The sequence below is a fragment of the Elephantulus edwardii genome, unplaced genomic scaffold (genome assembly GCF_000299155.1).
Source record: "Elephantulus edwardii isolate Elephantulus edwardi_28Jun2011 unplaced genomic scaffold, EleEdw1.0 scaffold00273, whole genome shotgun sequence".
Taxonomy (NCBI): Eukaryota; Metazoa; Chordata; class Mammalia; order Macroscelidea; family Macroscelididae; genus Elephantulus; species Elephantulus edwardii.
This window is the reverse complement of record NW_006400023.1, coordinates 295,974-304,408: the sequence shown is the minus strand read 5'-3', so window position 1 is coordinate 304,408 and position 8,435 is coordinate 295,974.

Below are 8,435 nucleotides of genomic sequence, written 5' to 3'. Positions count from 1 at the left end.
TTTACTTGGTTCCACAGTCAACACTCTTGGTAACAGCAGCCAGGAAATCAGGAGACAAATTGCATTGGGAAAGTCAGCTGTGAGGGACCTCTCAAGAGTACTGAAGTGCAACGACTTCAGGCTAGAGACTAAGGTGCACTTGATCCAGGCTATCGTCTTTGCAATTATGTGCTATGCATCAGAGAGTTAGACAATGAATAGGGATGATTGAAAGAGAATTGATGCCTTTGAGTTGTGGTGCTGGAGAAGAAATGTTGAATATACTATGGACTGCTAGGAGAACAAACAGGTTTGTCCTGGAGAGAATGAAGCCAGAATGCTCCCTGGAGTCAAGGAATCTGAAGCTTCATCTGACATATTTTGGGCATGTTGCAAGGAGGGACTGGTCCTTGGAGAAGACATCATGTTTGGGAGAGTGGAAGGGCGGCTCGGGAAAGGAAGACCCTCAATGAGATGGATCGATTTCGTGAGTGGAGTGGTGGGAATGAACGTGTTGGAGACAGCGAGATTGGCACAGGATAGAATGGCATTTAGGGCTCTTGTTCATAGGGTCGCTATGAGTCGCAAATAACTCGATGGCACATAACAACAACAATATAATGATTTAGTTACAATATCTAATTAATAATTAGAATAAATTAGATAATGTAATGAATAGTTAATAATTGAATTTATTTCAATAATGTAATGAATGTTGTTGTTATGTGATGTTGAATTGCTTATGACTCATAGCGACCTTATGGACAAGAGCCCTAAATGCTGCTCTATCCTGTGTCAACCTCGCCATCTCCAACACACTCATTCCCACCACCCCAATCACAGAATCGATCCATCTCATTGAGGGTCTTCCTCTCCTTCACCACCCCTTCACTCTCTCAAACATGATGTCTCTCTCCAAGGACCAGTCCCTCCTTGTAACATGCCCAAAGTATGTCAGATGAAGCTTCAGAATCCTTGACTCCATGGAGCATTCTGGCTTCACCTTCTCCAGGACAAACCTGTTTGTTCTCTTGGCAGTCCATGGTATATCCAACACACTCTTTTCCAGCACTTGAAGTGATTTGAAGTGTTTTAAATCTTCTTCATGTTCTGCAAAGTTGTGTCATCTGCATAATACAGGTTGTGGATCAATCGTCTTTCAATTCTGAAGCCACATTCACCGAAATGAATGTGGCAGAGTGGAGTACACTTGGGGTGGGGATGCGGGGGGAGTTAGGGGGGATTGTATACCAATGAAGGAATTTTTCTTTTACTTTTCAAAGAGAAGAGCAAACTGGGGATGGGGGGCGGGGAGAAAAGTGCAACAATGAAGGGCTGGAAATCCAAAATCTCTGTATATGTTCATTGAAATGAATTAAAAAAGTTAACTTTATGACAAGCAACAATAATAATCATAAAATAGGTCAAGAATATGGAAGAACAGACATGTGTATGATTTGTGTGTAGGATACATCTAATTAAATATATTAACCTAACCTAGATTAAAAAAAAATAGAGTGGCGGAAAGAAAACCACACCACTTACTGAAGAAGATCGAGGACAACAACCTTTTTAGATTGGATTACATCACATAATAAAAAAAGTGGGGGAAAAAATCTCACAAAAAATCCTCACAAGTGGGCCTATAGGCAACATCATGATTGATGGAGAACAGATTCAATTTGTTAATTATTTCATTCTACTTGGATCCAAAATCAGCACTGATGGTTGCAACAATCAAGAAATCAAAAAAATGTGTCAAAATGGGCAAATCTGCTATCAAGGACCTCTTTAAGTACTAGAGAGCAAAGATGTTACTTTAAAGACTAAGACACAAGATCCAGCCTATGCTACTTTCAAAATGCAGGCCCTGGTGGCTGCTCTGTAGGGAGCTGTGTTACTGACCCAGTGGTGGTGCCTCTGTGGAGGTTCTAATCCATCAGTGACTTTGCATGTGATAGTTGGACAATCTCTTTTCTTGTGAATTACAGCCTCCAAAACTTACTGGAGGGAAAGCTACGAACTGATTCCTACTCTAAGCCAGAATTTGAGTTTTTAACATATATTCAAAGTTGGATGATGAATAAAGAACACCAAAGGATTGGTACCTCTGAATAGCAGTGTTGGTGAAGGGTACTGAGCATTCCATGTTGTTGTTGTGTGCTGTGGAGTTGAAATTGACTCATAGCTGACCCTCCAGCAGGTTTTAGAGGCTTCAAGACTCTTGGGAAGAGATTGCTCATCTTTCTCTTGCAGAGCTGGTGGATCAGAACTGTCTTCATTTGGGAATGAAGGTGGCCTGGTGGTAAAGGGGTGTGCTGCCAACCCAAAGGCATGTGATTTGAATCTATCAGCAGCTCTCAGGGGGAAAGATGGGCAATTTCCTCTGTATGACTTACTTCCTCTGAAAACCTGATGGAGGGTCAACTATGGGTTGGTTCCAGCTCAGTGGTACTCAACAACAGCTCTTTGGGTTGGCAGTGCAACTCTTTACTACTGAGCCACTAGAACTTGAGCGTACCAACTTGTTGTTAAGTGCTGTTGGGGCAAGTGAGTCCTAGCTACCCTATGATCAACAGACCTGAATCTCATTCTATCCTATGTCATCTCTAATATCTCTGATACACTTGAGTCCACTGCTGCAGTCACTGTGTCAATCCATCTTGATAGAGTTCTTCCTTCCTTTCACTGACCCTCCACCCTTCCAAGCATGATATTCCAAGGAATAGCCTCTCCTGGAAACATGTTCAAAGTGTGATCATAGATTACAAAACAAAACAAAACAAAACACCCACCCACAAAATACAAATGTATCTTGGAGTAAGTACAATCAGGGTGCTCCTTTGAGGCAAGGATGGGAAACTTTAATTTCACTTACTTTAGGAATGTTATCAAGAGGTACCAGTACTTGGAAAAAGACCTCATGCTGGAAATGGCCAGCAAATAGAGGAAGACTCTCAATGAGATGAATTTATACAACAATGACTCCAACCATTAACACAAGTATTGTGAAGATTGTGAGGAGGTTCAAGATATGGTTTGGTTTCTATCTGCTGTCTATAGGATCACTATAAATCACAACTGACTTGATGGCACCTAACAATAACAAAGATTTGACAGCATCATAATAGATGGAGAAGAGATTGAGATTGTTAAAAATTCCATCTTGTTCAGATCCACAATCAACTTTCTTGGCACCAGTAGTCAGGAAATCAAAAGATGAGTTTCACTAGGAAACCCTTATGTCAGGGACCTCTCCAGAGTGGTAAAGAGCAATGTTGTCAGTCTGGAGACTAAGGTGTGCCTGATCCAGGCCCTGGTCTTTGTAGATACTTCCTATGCTTCAGAGAGTTGGACAAATACTAAGGATGACAGAAGAAGCATCGATGCCTTTAAGTAATGGTGCTGTAGAAGAATATTGGACATACCATAGACTTCCAAGAGGACAAATAAGTTAAATCTTGGAGAAGGTGAAGCGGGGTTGCTCCTTGGAGGCAAGGATTTTGAAGTTTTGTCTGATATACTTTGGGCATGTTGCTAGGAAGGACAAGTCCTTGGAGGAGACATTACACTTGGAAGTGTGAAGTGTCAGCACAGGAGAGGAAGACTCTAGATGAGATGAACTGACATATGGCTGGGGTAATGGGGGCAGGTTTGTGAGAGACAGTGAGATTGGCTCAGGATAAATCAGGGTTCAGAGCTACTATTTATAAGGTTGCAATGAGTCTCAGTCAACTCAACGGCACATAACAGCAACAATAACAACAATAATTACTTAATTGTAATTAATTACAATGTCTACAAAACTACAATGTAGCATTTCACTTTGTCCTTTTTAATTTATAGCAATACTCTTCAGTCATACATAGAAAATGGACAAAATTTGGAAGTAAAGGATACAAAGAAGGCACTTCTTATGTGGTGCTAAAGATGACCAAATTGAAAATATAAATATATGGCTATATGAAAAGGGCAGTTGTAACAGGGTTAGAATTCCATACCATGTCTGTTAAACAGCTTACACATACTTGTGTATCACTGGAACAATGTAAGACCTTAGATTACTTGTGTGTCTCTGAACATGTAATTAAACTCTAATCACTACCTCATGACATTTTATAGTGCTAGTCAATATTATAGTTTGACCCATCATCACATTAACCAACAATTACTTTCAGGATTTTATATTGCTAATGCTTATTTGTTCATATACATAATCCAATTTTCCCCTTGACTCTGAGACCCAGCCCATATACCATTTTGCTGCTAATCTAACACAGTGGCTCATCGGCAGTTTAAATCTACCAGCAGCTCTGAGAAAATGGGCAAATCTGCTGGCAAATCTGCTGTTAACTGCTTCCCACCCTGTGGCAATGAGTTTGAGAGAGTTCTTTGATTGCTTACTCCAGATCATGATTTCATTTTGGATTCAATTTTCTTCTTTCTGAAATAGTCCTTTGTTTCTTCTTTCAGCCAGTCTCTGCTGTTGTTGGGTAATGATGATGAGCTGACTACCCCTCATAGTGATCCTGTGAATAACAGATGGAAACCTTGCCCTATCCCACTGCATCCATGACCAGCCTCCAGCCCACGTCCCTCGTAGCAGTCACTAACTCATCTTGTTGAGGATCTTCCTCTTTTTCACTGATCCTCTAATTTTCCCAGCATGATATCTTTTTCTAAGGGCTGGTCCCTTCTGACAACATACTCAATGTATGTAAGATGAAGTTACACCATGTTTGCTTCTTAGGAGCACCCTGGCTACTATATCTCCAAGAGGGATTTGTTTATTCTTTTGGCAATTCACTATATAGTTAATATTCTTCAACCACACCACAATGCGAAGACATCGATTTTTCTTTGGCCTTTCTTATTCATTGTCCAAATGTTGAAAATGTTGAAGCAGTTGAAAATATCATGGCTTGGGCCAGGCATACCTTTAATAAGTCTTTAAACTTTCATAACTTTAGTCTTTAATATTTGCTAATAGTAAGATAAATCTTCATTTGAAAGCATCCTTATTGTTATTAAAATATCCTCTCTCTGAATGATATTTTAACTGATACAGAAATTCAAGTTGGCAAATGTTCTGTCTGATAACTTCAAAAATATGATTCCACTGGCTTCTGGCACTGGTTGTTGGGAAGTTTGTTGTCAGTCTAATTTTCATTCTATTGGAGGAAATCTGTTTCCTTTCTCTGGTAGTAGTGGTTGTTATGTGCCATTAAATCAAAACTGCCTCATACCTGACCCTCCAGTGAGTTTTCAGAGGCAGCAAATTGCTCAAAAGTTGATTGCTTATTTTTCTGATGGAGGAGCCAGTGGATTTGAACCATGTGCCTCTGGGTTAGCAGCACAGCTCCTTACCTTTACATCACCAGAGCTTCATATTTCTCTGGAACTTTCTACAATTACCCCTTAAGATTTGTGTATATGATAATCCATTAAATCTCAAAATTTAAAATCAGTATCTCTTCAAATATTTCTTTCAGTAATTCTATTTTTCATCTTCTTCTGGAACTCTAATAGATCCATGTTGTTGTTGTTGTGTGGCATCGAGTCTTTTGCGACTAATAGTGACCCTATGTACAACAGTCCTAAACCCTGCACTGTTCTGTGCCAATCGCACTGCCTCTGACAGACCCATCCTGATTACTCGTTACTGGATCAGTCCACCTCATAGAGGGTCTTCCCCTCCTGCGCTGTCCCTCCACCCTCCCAAGCATGATGTCCCTCTCCAAGGACCTGTCTTTCCTTACAACATGTCCAAAGTATGTCAGACAAAGCCCCAGAATCCTTGCTTCCAAAGAGTAGCCTGGTTTAACCCTCTCCAGGTTGAATCTGTTTTCTTAGCAGTACACAGTACACTCAATACTCTTCTCCATCCACATAGGGTTTTTATATTCCATCAACTAGAAATCTCTGCATTTTAAATAATTTCCACAAATCTTTAACTATTTTTCTTTTCAGAACATTTTATGTTTGCAAGTTGCTTCTTGTTGTTGTTACGTGCTGTTGAGTTGCTTACCACTCATAGCGACCCTATGTACAATAGTCCTGAAACCTCCTCTATCCTATGCCAACCTTACTGTCTCTGACACATCTACCTTCAATACCCTAGTCACTGAATCAATCCATCTCAGCAAAGGTCTTCCTTTCTAGCACCATCCTTCCATCCTTCCAAGCATGACGTGCCTCTCTAAGGACTAGTCCCTCCTTGTAACATACCCAAACTATGTCAGATGAAGCTTCAGAATCCTTGTCTTTAAGGAGCAGCCTTGTTTCACCCTCTCTAGGATGAATCTGTACTCTTAGCAGTCCATGGTATAGTCAATACTCTTCTCCAGCACACAGCTCAAAGGCATCAATTCTCTTTCTACCATTCCTAGTTGTTGTCCAGCTTTCTGACACATAGCAAGTAATTGTGAAGACTATGGCCTGATCAGGTGCTCCTTAGTCTCCATGCTGACATCATTGCTCTTCAGTACTCTGAAGTGGTCCCTGATAGCAGACTTTCCCAATGCAATTAGTCTTTTGATTTTCTGGTTACTGGTACTAAGAGTGTTGATTGTGGAGCCAAGCAAACTGAAGCTATTAACAATCTTATTCTCCTTACTGTCTATCATGATGCTACCAATTTGTCTGGTAGTGAGAATCTTTGTTTTCTTGATGATGAGCTTCAATCCATACAGAAGTCCTTGACCTTCTACAGCAAGTGCTTCAGGTCCTCCTCAGTTTTAGCAAGCAGGGTTGTGTCCTCTGCACAATGCAAGATTTTTTATGAGTCGTCCTGCAATACTGATGCCATACTCCTCTTCACAGAGCCCAGACTCCTGGAAGATCTGTCCTGCATATAGACTGAAAGAGTATGGAGATATAATTCATCCCCAGCATACACCCTTCCCAATTTTGAATCAAGTGGAGTTTCCTTGCTCTGTCCTGATGACTGCATCCTGGTCCAAGTATCGGTTTTGCAAAAGCACAATCAAGTGTTCTGGGGTTAGCCACAGTTTCTTGTGATTCACACAGTCAGATGCCTTTGCATAGTCAATGAAACACAAACATTCCTCTGGTACTTTCTGCTTTCAAGATCCATTTAACATTAGCTATAATATCCTTAGTACCATGGCCTCTTCTAAACTCAGCCTGTACATCTGGCAGTCCTCTGTTCCAGTCTTTTTTGGCTAATTTACAGCAGAATCTTGCTTGAATGTGATAATAATGATATTGTTCGATAATTTCTGGACTCTGTTGAGTCACCTTTCTTTGGAATGAGAATATAAATCTCTTCCAGTCAGTTGGCCAAGTAGTTGTCCTACATTCTTGGCACAACTTCATCAGTGCATTCAGGGCAACATCTGTTTGTTGCAATATGTCAACTGGTATATTGTCAATTCCAGAAGACTTGTTTTTTACCAGTTCTTTCAGAGCAGCTTGAACATCTTCCTTCATCACCACAGGCTCTTGCACATACATTATTTCATGAAATTTTTCTGTGTCATCCAATTCCTTTTTGCATAGTGACTCTGTATACTCCTTCCATTTTTGTTGTTGTTATTGTGTGTGGTAAAATCAGATCCAACTCGCAGGGGAAATTGTCCCTCCTTCTCCAACAGAGCATCTGGTGGATTAGAACTGCACGCTTTGGAATTGCAGTGCAGCTTCTTGCCACTAGGCCACCAGAGCTCCCTCTTTCATCTTCTCTTAATCCTGCCTGGATTATTTAATATTCTGCCCAAATCATCCTTAAGTATTGCAACTCGAGGCTTGAATTTGTTTTTTTTTTCCAGTTCTTTCAGCTTAAGGAATGCTGAGTGAGTTTGGCCCTTTTGATTTTCTGACTCCAGTTCCTTGCATATTTCATTATAATACTTTACTTTGTCTTCATGTGCTGCCTTTTGAAATCTTCTTTCCAACTCCTTAAATCCCCCCCCCTTGCTTTGGTTTCTTGGCAGTCTAGTGCAATATTCAGAGTCTTGTCTGCTACCCATCTTTTTCTTCCTCCTCTGCCTTCGTAATGACCTTTTGCATTCTTCATTATTCTTGATATCCTCCCACAGCTCATTTGATCTTCACTCATTGGTGTTTAAGGGCTCAAACCTGTTTCTAAGATGGTTTTGAATTTTGAGGTGGATAGATGTAAAATTTTGTTTGGTTTCTGTGGATTTGACTTAATTTTCTTTAACTTCAGCTTGAACTTGCATCTGAGTAGTTGGTGGTCTGTTCCACAATCAGCACTTGGCCAGGTTTTCACAGCTTATATTGAGCTTCTCCAGTGATTCTTTTCACAGATGTAATAGATCTGATTCCTATATATGCCATCAAGTGAAATTCATGTGTATAGCCTGTGGTTATGTTTCTCATAAAATGTATTTGCAATGAGTAAATCATTGATTGTACTGAATTATATCATTCCATCTCCAGCTTCATTCCTGTCACCAAGTCCGTGTTTTCCA